The sequence below is a fragment of the Myxocyprinus asiaticus genome, chromosome 2 (genome assembly GCF_019703515.2).
Source record: "Myxocyprinus asiaticus isolate MX2 ecotype Aquarium Trade chromosome 2, UBuf_Myxa_2, whole genome shotgun sequence".
Taxonomy (NCBI): Eukaryota; Metazoa; Chordata; class Actinopteri; order Cypriniformes; family Catostomidae; genus Myxocyprinus; species Myxocyprinus asiaticus.
In genome coordinates this window covers 63,458,347-63,472,835 of record NC_059345.1, presented here as the reverse complement: position 1 = coordinate 63,472,835, position 14,489 = coordinate 63,458,347, and the positions used below count along the sequence as shown (strand labels likewise).

The 14,489-nt window shown below is 38.4% G+C and overlaps 2 non-coding genes across 2 annotated transcripts; one reads left to right on the top strand and one right to left on the bottom strand.

Annotated features, from left to right (window-relative positions):
- Window positions 1-7,912: 7,912 nt before the first annotated feature.
- On the bottom strand, window positions 7,913-7,985 carry trnak-cuu (transfer RNA lysine (anticodon CUU)). The gene has a single exon. It is a non-coding gene; the product is annotated as a tRNA-Lys (tRNA).
- Window positions 7,986-8,553: 568 nt separating this feature from the next.
- Window positions 8,554-8,627, top strand: trnan-guu (transfer RNA asparagine (anticodon GUU)). Its single transcript has one exon. It is a non-coding gene; the product is annotated as a tRNA-Asn (tRNA).
- Window positions 8,628-14,489: the final 5,862 nt, after the last annotated feature.

Sequence of the window (14,489 nt, the reverse complement as noted above, 5' to 3'; positions counted from 1 at the left end):
GACATGGAGAAAAGATTTGTTCACTTTGCTGGATGAGACTCAAAGATTCAAGTCAGTAAAATGATCCGATCTTCCCATCACTAAATCGGATCACGCCCAGTCAACCGTGTTGCTTTTCAAAGCATACTCTTTTGACCGCGAGTGAATGCGAATGCATTTGATGCATGCGCACTACACTATATGCTTTGTGATATCCTTTTAGTACAGTCAATGACTGCCGCATGTGCCGATGGTGCACACAGACGAGGACTGTGCGTGTGTTGAGAAAATCTGGGCCGCGTGGACAGTCCGCTCAGACTGTGCTGATGACGAAATTTGTGTCACGCATAATGTGCGCGGACAATCGAAGTATACTTTGGGCATTAGATTAATAGTACAAATGTTTTTACGATCTACTTAGGCTTACAATGCTTTTGGGAAATGAGGCCCAGACCGGATTTCGAGTAGTTTTTACCAATTCAAAAGAATCGACTCTTCATTTGCAAATCGTAGGTCACAATCAGTTAACAGTGCAGTTAACATTTGCAGCGGTTTTCAGTCTCGAAAGTAACAAATGGGTCTGGATTAATGTATTGGAGTTCAAGTATTAATTTTCCTCTTCAAAATGTAGTGGAGTAAATGTCTATTCAATAGAAATATTAATATTCAAGTAATTTTCAAAAACTGTTCTTAAGTACAGTAACAAAGTATTTGTACTTCGGTACTACCCAACTGAAGGGGCAGTCAGTGTGACTTTGAGCATGCAAAACTATTTCAGACACTGCAATGGACCAGGATATGATGTCACATGCGAGGGCTTTTGGTTTTAATAAATAATAAATTAAAAATAATATTTAAGCCTGTCAATTTAATGCATTAATTCAATGCGATTCATTATTTTTTTTAAATAACGCTTTAAAAAATGTTACGCTATTAATTACACCACCGTAGTAAGGATTTTTTTTCGTACCATCAGAGCAATTCAAGTTTTTGCGATTCTCGGTAAACAAGGGGCAGTAAGCCCAACTCAAGCTATGCAAGCAACGTGCAGCTGTATAAAGACAATAAACCGACAGCTGATTGCAGCTTTCTAAAAACTCTGAAAACCAGTGAAATGTGATGTAACAACAGTAAGAAGCATCAAATGTGTCTGCCTGACACATCTGCAAAGACGGAACACAAGAACGCATCCTTTGAAAACATCTCTTAAGTCTGTCTCATACAGACTAATGAACCCAGTTGTAAAATGGATTGCTGTGGACAGTAGGTAAAGGCCTGTGAAAGGCTTATGTTCAATTATATGGAAATAAACAATATATTGACTTCTAAAGCCACTTTTTGCATTGTCTAATCCAGTGATACGTATACAACAGGGAACTGGATTTTTGTAAATTAAAATGTATGACATAAAAGAAAAATAATTAGGAATAGGTTTTGGAAAAATATGCATTTTCCCATTAATTGCAATCCTCATCTCTATATCGATTCTTACAAAATCCCAAGATCAGTCTTTTAATATGCAAAGTTCAGCATGGTGATCCTTTCACTGAGTGTTAAGAGTAAAAGTTTGATTTGACCCGTTCCATTTAACACATGTCCAAATACGAGATCCATGCTATCCATTTGCCATTGATAATGTTTCTTTTCATAACCTTTTTGTTCATTACAGTCAGTTGTTGATCAAAAACAAAAACAAAATAAACATTTAATTATTGCTTTACTCTTTACTTTAGTGCTTTACTCTCGTAAATATGCGCTCAACCAAAACAAAAACGCTAAACTAGCACGTGTTCTACATATTAATGTATCAATATCAACAATACAGTAGGGTCATCGTAATCAGCTCACTTTACAGGTTTTTCCTCATGTATCTTCTGTGAGTCAGTTGGCTCAACAATCGCTCCTTACAATCGCAGGTACAGAGCATAGCTGGTTCAACCTTTGTGGCTTCTCTGGGTTCTCTAGGTCTATTTAAGCCCATGACACCTCGGAAGGGCTCGACAGCAAAGACCAGCGTACTGGAACTGCCCCCTCCACCACACCAGTCGATAAACCTATATATACGTTACTAAATACTTGTAAATAGTACAAATTGTGCATAAAAATATGCAGCCCTCACTATATACAGTATATTGTTAGAAGGTCCCCTGAAAAATTAACAGCAATAGTCTGTTCTAATTTAGAGTTTCATGGCTTATATGGCCTGGTTTTGTTTTACTTTTTGTTGATGAATAAATGTCAACTTCATCTTTTCAATTTGTATATCAGGGAAATTACAATATTAATAACATGAAATAATATTTAGCCTTTGGTAAACATTTTTAGTTTTGTGTCAGTGAAGGGGTACTTAAGCCTTACTAATTGTGCTCTGGGGGTACATGATGCAAAAAAGGTTGGGAAACTCTGGTCTAATCAATGCTTTAATCATCTGTCACAATAATGTCAAATCAAATCAAATCACTTTATTGTCACACAGCCATATACACAAGTGCAATGGTGTGTGAAATTCTTGAGTGCAATTCCGATCAACATAGCAGTCGTGACAGTGATGAGACATATACCAATTTACAATAACATCAAATTAACACAACACAATTTATACATCTGTTATACACATAATTACACTCAACAGTATACAAATAATAACATACACTGTACAGTATACAATACGCACTATATAGATACACATTATTCAATAAAAATAAAAAATAAAAATATATAAAAAAGTATATATATATATAGAATGTACAGTATTGTACTGTATTGACATTCAGGCTGTCGGTTGATAGTCAGTTGTTAAGAGAGAACATAATATAATAATAATAATATAATTTATGACAGTCCGGTGTGAGATATAAGAGTAAGGGTAACAAAGTGCAGTGCTGATGTATTTTGATCGTGGGAGATCAAGAGTTCAAAAGTCTGATTGCTTGGGGGAAGAAGCTAACATGGAGTCGGCTGGTGCGGGTCCTGATGCTGCGATACCGCCTACCTGATGGTAGCAGTGAGAACAGCCCATGGCTCGGGTGGCTGGAGTCTCTGATGATCCTCCGAGCTTTTTTCACACACCGCCTTGTATATATGTCCTGGAGGGAGGGAAGCTCACCTCCGATGATGTGTCTGGCAGTTCGCACCACACTTTGCAGTGCTTTGCGGTTGTGGGCGGTGCTATTGCCGTACCAGGTGGAGATACAGCCAGTCAGGATGCTCTCCACAGTGCAGGTGTAGAACCGTGTGAGGATGTGGCGGTTCATTCCAAACTTCCTCAGCCGTCTCAGGAAGAAGAGGCGCTGATGAGCCTTCTTCACAACGACTTCAGTGTGGATGGACCATGTGAGTTCCTCAGTGATGTGGACACCCAGGAACTTGAAGCTGCTGACTCTCTCCACTGGTGCTCCATTGATGGTGATGGGACTGTGTTCTCTGTCTTTTCTTCTGAAGTCCACCACAAGCTCCTTTGTCTTACTGACGTTAAGGGAGAGGTTGTGCTCCTGACACCAGTGTGTCAGAGTGTGTACCTCCTCTCTGTAGGCTGTTTCATCATTGTCAGTGATCAGACCTACCACCGTCGTGTCATCAGCAAACTTAATGATGGCATTGGAGCTGTGTGTTGCCACACAGACATGTGTGTACAAAGAATACAGTAGTGGGCTGAGAACACAGCCCTGTGGGGCTCCAGTGTTGAGGGTCAGTGATGAGGAAATGTTGCTGCCTATTCTAACCACCTGGCGTCTGCTTGACAGGAAGTCCAGGATCCAGCTGCACAGCGAGCTGTTTAAGCCCAGAGCCCGGAGTTTCTCATCTAGCTTGGAGGGCACTATGGTGTTGAATGCTGAGCTGTAGTCTACAAACAGCATTCTCACATATGTGTTCTTTTTTCCAGGTGGGAGAGAGCAGTGTGTATTGTAGATGCAATGGCATCATCAGTGGAGCGGTTGTTGCGGTAAGCAAACTGCAGCGGGTCAAGAGAGAGAGGCAACACAGAACAGATGTAATCTCTGATTAGTCTCTCAAAACATTTGCTGATGATGGGGGTCAGAGCAACAGGACGCCAGTCATTTACATTACAGTCATGTAATGTCTTTGAATTATTTACATTTGTATATATTTGATTTTATATTGAATTATCTTTATTTGGGGGCTTTTTATATCATATTAGGGTAAAGTGTAGTGTGACCGCACCTTAACACAGTTTCATAGTGACAATGTAACCAGATCGGACCATATTGGTCATAGTACACAACACACTCTCCCTGAGAAATTGTACAGATTCGTACGAGTTAGCTATATCGTATGAAAAACTCGTACGACTTTTGCAACTGCCAATGAGGTGTCTCTAACTCATCTCGTCTTCTAAAATGCGAAAATTACTTTCTTCCGTTATATAGTGCTTTAAATCATCCTTAAAGTCTCTACTCTATGGTAAGTTTTAGATATGGGGTAGGGCAGGAAAGAAATAAGCATGTACACAGTGTTTAACATGTGGAACATTCTCCTACATCCGCATTACACACTCGGGTATTTGCACATCAAAATTCAACTCGTCCGATTTCATACAATTTCACCCACTCATAAGATCAAATTACATTGCGCCAACATAACTCTGAGTCCCATATTTGTCATAGAAAAATTATTTCTGTATGTTTGAGCAATGTGGCGACTGGCGAGTATGTTCCAAAGGCCAAAATATATTTTTGTAGAATAACATCAACAGCATGTTTATTTTTACATTCAATTAATATAGTCATAAGTTTTAAATGCCACAGTAGACAACCCAGGTTAACAACCGAAAATGATAATGGAGCTGGTACTGATGTGCAAAGTTGCCGTAGGTTGTGAGGGTTGCTTTGCGTCCTACGTCTATATTGTGTAAACTGTCTGTAACAGATAACAGGGATGTACGTGAGGGCACATGTTATGTGAGGAGAAGACATATGGGAATGTTTAAAAAAAAAAAAAAGATACTTAAGTGCTATGGGGAGTGGCGCCTTGTCGGTGTCCTTGCCTGGTGTACAGCAGCCTGATTCACGTGCATCATGCCAGACTCACGTGCGCTGTGCATGCACATTGATAGTGTTAGTCAGTTATCTAGTTAACAGTGTAGAAACTGTTGTACAGGTGCATCTCAATAAATTAGAATGTCGTGGAAAAGTTCATTTATTTCAGTAATTCAACTCAAATTGTGAAACTCGTGTATTAAATAAATTCAATGCACACAGACTGAAGTAGTTTAAGTCTTTGGTTCTTTTAATTGTGATGATTTTGGCTCACATTTAACAAAAACCCACCAATTCACTATCTCAAAAAATTAGAATATGGTGACATGCCAATCAGCTAATCAACTCAAAACACCTGCAAATGTTTCCTGAGCCTTCAAAATGGTCTCTCAGTTTGGTTCACTAGGCTACACAATCATGGGGAAGACTGCTGATCTGACAGTTGTCCAGAAGATAATCATTGACACCCTTCACAAGGAGGGTAAACCACAAACATTCATTGCCAAAGAAGCTGGCTGTTCACAGTGGGCTGTATCCAAGCATGTTAACAGAAAGTTGAGTGGAGGGAAAAAGTGTGGAAGAAAAAGATGCACAACCAACCGAGAGAACCGCAGCCTTATGATTGTCAAGCAAAATCGATTCAAGAATTTGGGTGAACTTCACAAGGAATGGACTGAGGCTGGGGTCAAGGCATCAAGAGCCACCACACACAGACATGTCAAGGAATTTGGCTACAGTTGTCGTATTCCTCTTGTTAAGCCACTCCTGAACCACAGACAACGTCAAAGGCGTCTTACCTGGGCTAAGGAGAAGAAGAACTGGACTGTTGCCCAGTGGTCCAAAGTCCTCTTTTCAGATGAGAGCAAGTTTTGTATTTCATTTGGAAATCAAGGTCCTAGAGTCTGGAGGAAGGGTGGAGAAGCTCATAGCCCAAGTTGCTTGAAGTCCAGTGTTAAGTTTCCACAGTCTGTGATGATTTGGGGTGCAGTGTCATCTGCTGGTGTTGGTCCATTGTGTTTTTTGAAAACCAAAGTCACTGCACCCGTTTACCAAGAAATTTTGGAGCACTTCATGCTTCCTTCTGCTGACCAGCTTTTTAAAGATGCTGATTTCATTTTCCAGCAGGATTTGGCACCTGCCCACACTGCCAAAAGCACCAAAAGTTGGTTAAATGACCATGGTGTTGGTGTGCTTGACTGGCCAGCAAACTCACCAGACCTGAACCCCATAGAGAATCTATGGGGTATTGTCAAGAGGAAAATGAGAAACAAGAGACCAAAAAATGCAGATGAGCTGAAGGCCACTGTCAAAGAAACCTGGGCTTCCATACCACCTCAGCAGTGCCACAAACTGATCACCTCCATGCCACGCCGAATTGAGGCAGTAATTAAAGCAAAAGGAGCCCCTACCAAGTATTGAGTACATATACAGTAAATGAACATACTTTCCAGAAGGCCAACAATTCACTAAAAATGTTTTTTTTTATTGGTCTTATGATGTATTCTAATTTTTTGAGATAGTGAATTGGTGGGTTTTTGTTAAATGTGAGCCAAAATCATCACAATTAAAAGAACCAAAGACTTAAACTACTTCAGTCTGTGTGCATTGAATTTATTTAATACACGAGTTTCACAATTTGAGTTGAATTACTGAAATAAATGAACTTTTCCACGACATTCTAATTTATTGAGATGCACCTGTATGTAGATTAATGTTCATGCTTATACACAGTTTTACTTAAGATTTAATTCCCTTGTATTTTTTGTATTCCTATGTTTATTTTTGGTGTATTTTCAGAACTACACACACATTTACACAATACATACCACTTATATGGACATAAAGCTGGTGTGAGACATAAGTTGACTGCAGGGGTGGACTTAGCTCTAGGCAAAGGTAGGCAACCGCCTAGGGGCCCCAGAAGCCAAGGGCCCCCTAAAAATACAAATAATATGCTTTTTTATTATCATTAATGCTAAATAAGGTGTGCTGAAATGATAAATATCACTGTTACAATGCCGATATGATTGATATTGCTGTTATTTTCAGCACCATCAATGTAAGCAACCCCCTCCCTCCTCAGATCAGGCTGTAATGGAATATTCCAAGTTTTATGCATCTCTTTGGATGAAGCTTTGTGTGATTTCACCGTAGGCTATAATCTTTAGCAGCATAAATCTAGCTAACTTTTTTATGTTTTCAAATGTAAAAGTTGATCAAAGCCTTCTGGAAAGATGCAAAGTCAACTTTTAGTTTAATAATTTGGATATAGTTAATTCAAGGTCAAGTTGGTGGAGGAAAAGTGCATTAAGAAAGAGGGAGAGTGAGACAGAAAAGGGCATTGTAGTGGTATATACAGTATTGTAGTTCATAGTAGCCAGATTGTGTTTTTTATATAATGTGTTGTCAGACTTTATTATTCACTCCTTTTTAGAAATTTAGCAACCAGGGAGAAAGACACAACCACAGACACATTTTTGTTTGCTGTTTGCACAGTCTAGTGCTGTCACATAGACTGATGAGGTATCTCAGCACACTTATTGTATTTCAGTGATATCTTTCAGGACAAAGGAATATTTTCCCCAAACCATTCCATAATATATATACATATATCTCTTACAGCACCTATAAGAGTAAATTGACGTAAATGTGTGTCATTGAAGAGGGCCCCATCCCTGTACTTTGCCTAGGGCCCCCAGATCACTAAATCCACCCCTGGCTGACAATACAATTCTGTAGGAACACCAAATGTACAAACCTTCAGTTTAAAAGGGAACATTAAATCACAAATTACTTTAATTTAATTTGTAGATACTAAACAAGCATTAAACGGTTAATTTTTTAGATATAATTGTACTAAAATACATAATGTCTGATTTTTTTCTCTCTCTGTAAATTTTCATGATGTAAACCTCATTTAAAAAGCAAAATCTAATCGCCCAACGTGGGGCTCGAACCCACGACCCTGAGATTAAGAGTCTCATGCTCTACCGACTGAGCTAGCCGGGCTGTACTTAAGGGCTTGAATTCAGTTGACTAGACTCTATTATTAGTCAACGTAGTTGAAAATGAAAAACTGTTTATCTTAAGCATTTGAACATGTTTGGTACATTTATAGAAAGCAATTTACAGTCAATAAGAAATAATAGAAAAGAAACGGAGCATAATGAGGATTAATATAAATGAACTTTCCATAACAGTTAATGACTTATGTGAAACCATTGAATTTTAATATGCTTGAAAATGTGCTATAACATTAAGTTGTAAATATATATTGTGGAAGGCAAGAACCTGGTAAGTGAGCAATATATGTATTTTACAAGTACAAACTTAAGCGAGTTTTTGTACGTCACACTGCGGTAGAAACGTGTCTATTTGTTAGTCTGCACTGCCATCTAGTGGCATTACACAAGTAAATATTCAAATAAAAACACAAAACAAATGCAAGCCAGATATAACGTTCTGCTTTATGGTTCTTATATAAATGTATGTTGTGTTGTATATATCTTTTGTTATTTGTATGGAACGATATACTGCTTCATCAGAACTTCCGCTGTGGAAAAAATGACTTATATCAGTCTCTGTGGCGCAATCGGTTAGCGCGTTCGGCTGTTAACCGAAAGGTTGGTGGTTCGAGCCCACCCAGGGACGCCGGAAGATTTTGGATTTTTATCAACAAAAAGGGAATCATGATGCAGCATTGGAGGTTTTAAGTTAAAACTGTTATTTATTCTATAATAGTTTTCAGTATTGAACGGACTAAGCTGATCGTAAGCATTAGGATCTCCATTACTTTATATGAGCAGGCTCACAAGTCAGCATGGTTTGATAATCTATATAAAATTATATGTATGATTGTTTGTTATCGTGAAAATAATATTTGTTCATTATCAGTATTTATATTTAATAAACAACATACATAGTGTTTTGCTCTGTTACTCCGCTCCACATTTTTGAGGATGCACTCCATTTAACATGCAATTTTTTGATAAATGGCAAAAACATAATACGACCCTGGTCGGGCTCAAACCACCAACGTTTCGATTAACAGCCGAACGGCGCCACATAGACCGACGCGTCGCATGTTGTGTTAGCTTATCATTTTATTCATATGAGCTGTTCACACTGTACTTGTTTTTTTCGCGTCTGTCCGCACTGATTTTAAGTGCTTTTTATGCAAACATACGCTAAGATGACTGTAAGCACATGTGCACAGTGAAAAGAACTAGAATGTGTCCCGAGACGCGTTGTGTTCTATTGTATTTTTTTTTTAAACGCAAAAACGCGTTCAGTCTGAACTCTTAAGTATGTCGGCAAATCAGTGCCCTTTTATCCTTCCGCCATGTCCCTGCTAATGTCTGCGCAAGTCACTGACATCAAATATCATTGGTTAGTCCCTTTTCCCGGAAGTTAGATGTGATTGGCTCCCTTTTATTACGAAGAATCGTAGCGAACTCACCTGTTCTTAGACAAGGCTTTGTCAAGGGACATTCTGCATGTGAGTCATTATTACTTTATTTGTTGCTAATTCTCCATATAATAACAGAGCTGATTTAATGTTAAATATACTGTGTATCTTTGCCAGACACTTTAAAAACAGGAAGTTGACTAGCAAATACTTGCATTCCTGTGATGTTACTATAGAACTTCAAGAACTGCTATTTATTTATATATAATATACAATCTGACTTTTGTCATTGCAGTTGTAAGACACTTTATAATTAATTGAAAGGCTGTGAGTCCAGGAAAATAATTCATAGCCTTAGTAACAGGAGGTTGCAACGTGTCTGCATCTACATTGGTGACTTTAAACCACTGATTTCAAAGTTGCTATAAGGTGACTATCTTTAGTTTGCATAAGGTGTCACTTTAGATAAAAAATAGTGTACATATAAATAAGCATGCAATATAAATATTTTAGAGAAAGCATTTTTTTTTTTTTAATCAGCCTAGACATTGCTGTCTTGTCAATATCAGTGGTTGATTGTGTTTTATGTTTTCCATCCCTTGTACAAGGGTTCCTACCTACACGTCGCCCACAGCTATGCTTTTAGGCCTAAATTATAATTAATAGCTGTAGTTAACTACACCAGGGGTATATTAGACTTCTTCACAGAATACTTTTCAGAGATGACTCTTTTTAGATCATTGCTGTCATAAACAGTAGATAGATGATTTAACTCTAAATGTGAGGGAACATAAACCACCTCAGAAAGTGAATTTGTTGTTTTTTATCACATTTTCCAAGACTCAAAAATATCAATTTCACACTATTTTAAATACAGTTTTTATTTTTAATCTTACAGTTTCTCCCATGAAAATAACGGAAAAGATATGACCATTTATTTCAAGGTCTGTGGCCTTCTCACAGTATGCCATGATACTAGATAAGATGAAGTAATGCCAGAGCTTTTATTCCAAATCACTTGACCTGAGTAATTGCAGATCTCTTTTGAATATTTTTGTAAGATATTTGGCCCAATTACAGTCCCTCCACCAGCCTCTTAAATATCTGCTGCCCCATAGGAAACAAAAAACATTTAAGGGTTAAGATCACTAGGTGATCACTTATAACTTCACATTTGTAGCTTGTTTCAGTTATAATTTGTTCTTATTCTGCAGCACATTCTGAAGCGCCATCTTTTGGAGCAACTTCTCTGTGAGAGAGCACTTGTGAGAACTCCACTTGACCTGGATGACATGGAGTTTGTGTGTCACTAGCAGCTGTATCTCTTGACCGGCTCTCACTGAACCTGCCCTTCATCTGTAGAAACAACTCAAATCTGATTAAAAAAACTGAAGCCTTTGTGGCCTTATACTACACATAAAGCAATAAAACAATATTATTTTGGTCAGTGATAATTATGACATTCCAATGTGATACAGAAGTGCAATATTTAATTCAATGACATGCCACTCAACATGATTTACTTACCAATCTGAGATATTGAAGACTAGAGTAAGAGCACTTTTTAAAAAGGAAACAAAGGATCCTGGAACTTGGCCTAGCATGAAAAGAGAAACCATTATTAGACCCAACATAGAAAACTAAATGGCAAGTACACAGCACATACAATAAAATGGTGAGAGAAATTAATAGTAAATACTGACTTATTGAAATACAGTACATGTTTACGACAATCCATGAGCCAAGATACTACAGTACATGCAACAAGGTGTTTTAGGATCAAAGGACAGGATCAAGCAGATGACCATACAAAACGAATAATGTTAAATTAAAATGTTTAATAACCAGCAGCCTATGTTCTCTGGACAGATCTCCCCTGTTGATCAGCCATCTTGCTGAATCAACTGTCTCAACTTGCCACTTACAGTTGTGTTCAAAAGTTTGCATACACTTGGAGAATTGGTAATATATGTACCATTTTTAAAGAAAACATGAGAGAGCAGGCAAAACACATTTATTTCTTATGGGATTCATATTCAACTGTAGGTTATAACAGAATGGCACAATCATAAAACAGAACATGGCAACAATGGAAAAAAAATGAAATGACCCCTGTTCAAAAGTCTGCATACCCTTAGTTCGTAATACTGTGTATTGCCCACTTTAGCATCAATGACAGCGTGCAGTCTTTTGTAATAGTTGTCTATGAGGCCCCAAATTCTTGCAGGTGGTATAGCTGCCCATTCATCTTGGCAAAATGCCTCCAGGTCATGCAAAGTCTTTGGTCGTCTTGCATGAACTGCACATTTGAGATCTCCCCAGAGTGGCTCAATGATATTAAGGTCAGGAGACTGTGATGGCCACTCCAGAACCTTCACCTTTTTCTGCTGTAACCACTGGAGGGTCTGCTTGGCCTTGTGCTTAGGGTCATTGTCATGCTGGAAAGTACAAGAGCGTCTGAAGCGCAGCTTTCGTGCAGAAGAATGCAAATTGTCTGCCAGTATTTTCTGATAACATGCTGCATTCATCTTGCCATCAATTTTCACAAGATTCCCCATGCCTTTAGAGCTCACACACCCCCAAAACATCAGTGAGCCACCACCATGCTTCACAGTGGGGATGGTATTCTTTTCACTATAGGCCTTGTTGACTCCTCTCCAAACATAGTGCTTATGGTTGTGACCGTAAAGCTCTATTTTGGTCTCGTCACTCCAAATTAGAATGTGCCAGAAGCTGTGAGGCATGTCAAGCTGTTGTCGGGCATATTGTAACCGGGCTTTTTTGTGGCATTGGCGCAGTAAAGTCTTCTTTTTGGCAACTCGACCATGCAGCTCATTTTTGTTCAAGTATTGTCGTATTGTGCTCCTTGAAACAACCACACCTTCTTTTTCCAGAGCAGCCTGTATTTCTCCTGAGATTAACTGTGGTTTTTTCTTTGTATTCCGAACAATTCTTTTGGCAGTTGTGGCTGAAATCTTTCTTGGTCTACCTGACCTTGGCTTGGTATCAAGAGATCCCTGAATTTTCCACTACTTTATAAGTGATTGAACAGTACTGAATGGCATTTTCAAGGCTTTGGATATCTTTTTATATCATTTTCCATCTTTATAAAGTTCCATTACCTTGTTACACAGGTCTTTTGACAGTTCTTTTCTGCTCCCCATGGCTCAGTATCTAGCCTGCTCAGTGCATCCACGTGAGAGCTAACAAACTCATTGACTATTTATACACAGACACTAATTGCAATTTAAAAAGGCACAAGTGTGGGAAATGAATCTTTAATTGCCATTTAAACCTGTGTGTGTCAGCTTGTGTGTCTGTAACAAGGCCAAACATTCAAGGGTATGTAAACTTTTGATCAGGGCCATTTGGGTGATTTCTGTTATCATTATGATTTAAAAAGGAGCCAAACAACTATGTGATGATAAATGGCTTCATATGATCGCTATCCTTAAATAAAAGACAGTTTTTTTGCATGATCAGTCATATTTTCAAAATCAATGCCAAAATGTCACAATTTCTGCCAGGGTATGCAAACTTTTGAGCACAACTGTATTACTGGAGTAATACAATTTATAAAAAATAAATTGTTCTATGTAGTTCTACCTAACATCACAAGAATGCAACAGCTAGCTAGTAAAGTGTAGTAAACTTTTCTTTAAATGTCTGGCAAAGATAAACATATAGTATGATATCAGCCTTGTTAAATAAATAAAAAAAATAGCAACAAATAAAGTAATAATGACTCACATGCAGAGGGTCCCTTGATTAAGTCATGTCTTAGGAAGAACAGGTGAGTTTGTTATGGTTCTTCATAATAAAAGGAAGCCAATCACACCTGATGTCAGGGAAAAGGGAATAACCAATGATATTTGATTTTACAGAAAAAACAGCGAGAGCCCGCCCCACAACTGACTAAATTAAAAGGTGTTCATATGAGCAAAGTTTGAAGAATGATTTTGCTCGCGTGGAAGAGGTTTATTCGCTCGCCAGAGCTTGTATTGCATGCAGGAGATTTCGTGCGCTAGGTTTTAAAAGAGTTTTTTCCCATTTCCTCACGTGACAATGAACTACCACACGCGAGTGTCAATAATGCGCTCAAGGGTTTAAAAGGCGCGTGCGAGTTATTCCTTTTTCCTCGCGTGGCTTTAATCTATCGCGTATGCGTGAGTCAATAACGCTTGTGGATTAATAGCATTGATTTGCCGCCTTAATGAGCAGTCTAAAGTTATGAGCGCACGCAGAGGGCATACGAGGAGAGAACGAGTCACGCGAAAAATGTATTCATCTTTGCAAGAAGATACAGGTGCATCTCAATAAATTAGAATGTCGTGGAAAAGTTCATTTATTTCAGTAATTCAACTCAAATTGTGAAACTCGTGTATTAAATAAATTAAATGCACACAGACTGAAGTAGTTTAAGTCTTTGGTTCTTTTAATTGTGATGATTTTGGCTCACATTTAACAAAAACCCACCAATTCACTATCTCAAAAAATTAGAATACATCATAAGACCAATAAAAAAAACATTTTTAGTGAATTGTTGGCCTTCTGGAAAGTATGTTCATTTACTGTATATGTACTCAATACTTGGTAGGGGCTCCTTTTGCTTTAATTACTGCCTCAATTCGGCGTGGCATGGAGGTGATCAGTTTGTGGCACTGCTGAGGTGGTATGGAAGCCCAGGTTTCTTTGACAGTGGCCTTCAGCTCATCTGCATTTTTTGGTCTCTTGTTTCTCATTTTCCTCTTGACAATACCCCATAGATTCTCTATGGGGTTCAGGTCTGGTGAGTTTGCTGGCCAGTCAAGCACACCAACACCATGGTCATTTAACCAACTTTTGATGCTTTTGGCAGTTTGGGCAGGTGCCAAATCCTGCTGGAAAATGAAATCAGCATCTTTCAGCAGAAGGAAGCATGAAGTGCTCCAAAATTTCTTGGTAAACGGGTGCAGTGACTTTGGTTTTCAAAAAACACAATGGACCAACACCAGCAGATGACATTGCACCCCAAATCATCACAGACTGTGGAAACTTAACACTGGACTTCAAGCAACTTGGGCTATGAGCTTCTCCACCCTTCCTCCAGATTCTAGGACCTTGGT